Raw genomic sequence first — 5903 nt, 5'->3', positions numbered from 1 at the left:
CACCTTAATACTAATTGTTAAAATTGGTAAGTATTTTGGTAGAGCTCTTGAGGAGAAATAGATAGTTTTTCTTGATTCTTAAACTTTTGATTACAAAGCCTTTATATAGACTTGAAAGAAACTTAGGGGGCAAGTAACCTTAGTGATGAGTAAACTTAAGTGATAACACATTAACTTTAACACTCCCCCTTAATGTGTTGTCGGATTCCAAGTTTGGCTCGGAGCTGTTGAAATCTTTCTCTCGGAAGTGCTTTTGTGAAGATGTCAGATAATTGCTCCTCAGATCGACAGAACTCAAGTTGAATTTCTTTATCTTCAATTGCCTGTCGAATGAAATGATGCTTGAGTGCTATATGTCGAGTTCGGTTGTGGTGAACTGGGTTCTTAGCCATAGCGATTGCAGATTTGTTGTCGCAGTATAGCACGGTTCCTTCAATCTGATGGTGACCGAGATCAGCCAAGATTTTTCGAAGCCAAATTGCTTGTGAAGTGGCTACTGATGCTGAGATGTACTCGGCTTCCGCAGACGATTGTGCAACACTTTGTTGTTTCTTGGATACCCATGAGAATATTGCTGAACCAAAGGAGAAACAGTACCCCGAAGTGCTTTTCATGTCATCTAAGGATCCACCAAGATCACTGTCACAATATCCGACAAGATTAAGTGCGTGATTCTTCTGAAAGCTTAGACCGAGGTCAGTTGTCCCTTGAACATATCGTAAGACCCGCTTTGCTGCACCGAGATGAAAATGGCTCGGACTCTGCATAAATCTTGAAAGTAGACTTGCAACATACATGAGATCAGGTCTAGTTGCTGTGAGATATAACAAATTACCAATGAGGCTACGGTAATAAGTGACATCCGCTGCTTTTCCTCCATCTTCCTTTTTCAATTTCTCCCCCATAATGAGTGGTGTAGAGACAGAATTGCATCCCAGCATGTTGAATTTCTTCAGAATCTTTTCTGCATATATCTTTTGGCAGATAAAGATTGTCTCTTCTTCTTGGTAGATCTCCATGCCCAAGAAATGTCGAAGTAGACCCATATCGCTCATTTCATACTTTTGAGCCATGTCATCTTTGAACTCTTCGATCATCTTCTCGTTGCTTCCAGTGAAAATTAGGTCATCAACATAAAGAGTGACTATAAGAACATCATTACCTTGCTGCTTGACATACAAAGTTGGTTCACTCTTGCTCTTTTCGAATTTTGTTCGGTTGAAATAGTTGTCGATCTCACTGTACCAAGCGCGAGGAGATTGTTTAAGTCCATATAGCGCTTTCTTAAGTTTGTAGACTTTCTCTTCTTTTCCTTTGAGGATGAAACCCTGAGGTTGATCTACATACACTTCTTCCTTCAATTCACCATTGAGAAATGCTGACTTGACATCAAGCTGATAAAGTTTCCATCCTTTGCTGGCGGCGAATGCAATTATAGCTCGGATTGTGTCTAGCCGAGCTACTGGGGCAAACGTCTCCCCGTAGTCAATTCCAGGCTGTTGAGAATATCCTTTGGCCACAAGTCTTGCTTTGTGTTTTGGTTTATCGACGAGCTGCCATGTCTGATTTTTTTCAATTACACGAACTTCCTCCTCCATCGCTTTTTTCCATGGTTCTTCTTTGATTGCTTCAGCAAAGTTCTCAGGCTCAATTGAGCAATAATTGCATGTAGCATATATATCGCTCAATGATCTGTACCTTTTTGGAGTTGCGCTTGGGGATGAGGAGTTTGATGAAGTTGGATCAGTTGAGCTTTCTTCGTTGGGTTGAGATGAGCTTGAATCTGGTGTGCTTGGCTCAATTTCATCTTCTTTGTCAGTACTGATCAGAATGTCTTTCTTTTCAACTTTGTTTTCTTCCCAATTCCATAAAGCATTTTCATCAACTTGAACATCTCGGCTAATAATAACTTGACCCAGCTGTAGGTTAAATAGTCTATAACCTTTGCTCATGGTGCTGTAGCCGACAAAAATACATCTTTCGCTAGATTCGTCAAGTTTGCTTCGTTTCTGTTTTGGAATTTGAGAATAGCAAATGCTTCCGAATACCTTGAGATGGTTCACCGATGGTCTTCTACCACTCCATGCTTCAAACGGAGTCTTGTTTGGTATGGCTGTGGTTGGGCATCGATTAGATAAATAAACGGCTGTGTAGACTGCTTCAGCCCAGAAGATTTTGGGTAAACCTTTCTCGTGCATCATTGATTTTGCCATTTCAACGATTGTCTGGTTTTTCCTCTCGGTAACACCATTTTGTTGAGGGGTGTACCTTACCGTTAGTTGCCTTTCTACTCCTTCATCTTCACAAAAATTGTGAAATTCTTTAGAAGTGTATTCTTTGCCTCTGTCACTTCTTAAGGTTTTGATGAAGCATCCACTCTGTTTTTCGACGAGACTTTTAAACTTCTTGAATATCATGAATACTTCGGACTTCTGCCTCATGAAATAGACCCAAGTCATACGAGTGTGATCGTCGATGAAAAGAATGAAATACCTATTCTGAGCATGAGAAAGGGTGTCCATCGGCCCGCAAACGTCGGTGTGGATAAGTTCCAACTTTTCTTTAGCTCTCCATGATACTCCTTTTGGGAAAGGTAATCGATGTTGCTTTCCAAACGCGCATCCTTCGCATACATGTTGCTTTCCTTCTATGTGAGGAAGTCCTTGCACCATACTCTTGCCAGATAACTCTTTGAGGCTTTGTAAATTGAGATGACCGAGTCGTCGATGCCATAAGGTTGATGTCAAGTAGTCCGAGGTAGAAGCTTGATGAGCTTTTAGGTCGGCATAATTGATGTTGAGAGCGAAGCTTCGATTGACCATTTTGATCTTTGTGAACACCTTTGACTTATCTCTCCTGTCAAATATAACACATTCATTGTTATCGAAGCAGAGCTTGTACCCATTTTCCACCAATTGTCCGAGGCTGAGTAAATTTTGACTCAAGCTCGGCACACACAAGACATTGTTGATGCAACTCGGTCCTTCCTTCGTCTCGATGGCGATTTTCCCAAGTCCTTTTGACTTTGTTTGCTCTCCGTTTCCAAACTGAACAGGAGCATTGATGCTAATGTCGAGTTCAGAGAAAATTTCTGAGATCGGCGTCATATGGTTGCTACATCCGCTGTCCAGCAACCATTTTCCTTGCTCCTTGTTGGTGGCCGTGTGACATACATAGAATGTTCCATGTGTCTCCTCAGCTGTTTGATTTTCTCCAACCTGATTTGCCTGATAAGTGTTCCTATTTCGGCAATCTTTGGCGAGGTGACCAAATCGATTGCATATTTTGCATCTCGATTGACCTTTGAACCAACAGTCCTTCTCGGAGTGATTTGGCTTATTGCAATTGCTGCAATTCGATGAGTTGTCTTTTCCTTTTCCTTTTGAGATACGTCCACCTCGTCCTCTTGATTTCCATCCAAATCGTGATTGGCCTTCTCGTTCGTTGTTACCAATTTTGAGCTTTGATTGGAATGCACCCTCTATTGGCTTCTCAGAATGTCTGGACAATCTTTGCTCGAACGATTTTAGGGACGCCATCACTTCTTGAACGGTGAGTGTTGTTAGGTCCTTTGTTTCTTCAATGACGGCAATAATGGGATCATATTTCTCAGGAAGACAGATGAGAATTTTGCGTACCAGCCTTTGATCTGTAATATCTTCACCATGAGATTTCATTATATTGACCAGATCAAAGATTCTGGTTGAGAATTCCATGAGTGTTTCTTTCTCCTGCATCTTGGCATTTTCGAAATCCTTGAGTAGTGATTGGAGCTTAATCGCTCTTACTTTCACATCTCCTTGAAATTCGCTCTGCAAGATCTCCCACGCATCTTTAGCCGTGTTGGCTCGCATGATTCTGGGAAATATAGCCTTAGTGACTGCTCTTTGAAGGATTGAGAGAGCACTTGCGTCGGCTTGTCGAGACTTCTCTAATTTCTTCAGACCGGCCTCATTGAGGGCAGTGGCTTCCTCGGGCTCTTGTACTCCATTCTCCACAATCTCCCATTGGTTAAGAGATCGAAAGATGGTCTTCATCTTCACGTACTAGAAATCATAGTCTTCGCCATTAAACTCTGGAATGAGATGGTTGATGTTTGTTAAACTCGAGCTGGCCATGGATTTGGATTGGTAGAACCTGGACGCTCTGATACCAACTGTTGAAATTGGTAAGTATTTTGGTAGAGCTCTTGAGGAGAAATAGATAGTTTTTCTTGATTCTTAAACTTTTGATTACAAAGCCTTTATATAGACTTGAAAGAAACTTAGGGGACAAGTAACCTTAGTGATGAGTAAACTTAAATGATAACACATTAACTTTAACACTAATCATCTTATGGTTCATGGAATGCTTCCTGCAACCTTCTCTGAACTCTATTAGACCTTCAAGCCACTGGGTGTGGACATACCAAGTTATCATCAACCGTTGACTTCAATGAGTCACCATCTCTCTAAACTCTATGTACAACTTAAAATTCCTTGTAAAACTTTAGCGCACACATCAAATTCATGGCCTAGCTTAAATCCTTTACACAAATATCAAAATCTTATATCGAACTCAACCACTTGAGGAATGATTGTACCAACCATCTCTACTTTCTTTAAGCTTGACAATCTATTTAAATTAGGGAAACCAACAAATGAAAGAGAACCTAAAACCATGTTCCCCTACATCTAAGCTCCTCTAGAGTTGAACAAGGTTTTCTACTTGAACCTTTTCTCTACCTCTCAAAAGAATATATCATCCATTTGTCTTTTATTGTATTTATTATGGTTATTAACTTGTATTCAAAGTCTTCAATAAATTCTTATATAAATGCATAAATTATTTTGAACCCCACATGTTCTATTTATGAACATTCTACGCCGGACTACGGTGCAGCTGAAAGAAGCCAAATTATTACTCAAGCATCTACAGTTTGATCTCCAGCTACAACGCATTTATAAAGATTTTTTTTCTCTAAATAGAACACAATCATAGGATGTTGGACTCTAGGTCATCCAGTGAGCACTTCCCAATTTACTTTAGCAGCCAGTGAAAAATTTTCGTGGAGCCAAACCGATCTCCCTAGGTTCAGTATCACTTGGTTTGACATTTTTACATTCTACTTCTACACTATTCTAGCCACATGGTCCAGTCAACTCTAAGCAAACATAATAAACTATCTACCAAGATCAAGGCCACTTGTACTTGACTAATAACGGATGCAACAATTCTAATCCTAAATAGCATAATTGTACTAATTTCTAAAATGCACGAAATTTTTTTTACAAAAGTCTAAAAATTTTAAATTTTGCAAAAGTTTATTTTACCTACATTTAGCTAGAAAAAAAATCAAGTTTCTTCAAAAAATCATCATAATTCCTAATTTAGATATCTCTCTCAAAACTAGCTAAACTGGTTAAAAGGCTTAAGGGGTCCGAGGGAAGCAGAGCTCTTCTGATGGCCATAGCCAGTGCTCCAGCCTCCAGCAACGAATCCTGGAGGAAGTGATGATGATGAAGAGTGTCATTGTGATCTGCCACTGCAGGAACATGGTGATAACTTAACATGGACCAAGTTCTACGTTTGCGAGCTGAGCATTTGTATTATGAAGCTAATCCTCCAAGAAAATGGAAATGAATACAAAGACAAGAGACCAAGTCCCAAAGAAGGTATCAGTGGATTTTGGGTTTGCATGAGCTATATTGCAGAGAAGGCCTTGCGTGCTGATTAAAGGGGGAAAAGGCTGAGCAGGAATAACCATCGCAAAAACAAGTAGCATTTTATGTGGCAAATTCTGGACAAGAAACGTTGGCATCTTACTTACTTACTGGCAAATACAATACCAACAGCGAAAACTGCAGCCATGAAAGAAGTCAAGACTTGCAGGTTATTTGTAGCATTAAGCTTGAGGTGGACTG

Source organism: Zingiber officinale, chromosome 2B (assembly GCF_018446385.1).
Source record: "Zingiber officinale cultivar Zhangliang chromosome 2B, Zo_v1.1, whole genome shotgun sequence".
In the NCBI taxonomy this organism is placed as follows: domain Eukaryota; kingdom Viridiplantae; phylum Streptophyta; class Magnoliopsida; order Zingiberales; family Zingiberaceae; genus Zingiber; species Zingiber officinale.
Note: the sequence above shows the minus strand (reverse complement) of the source record.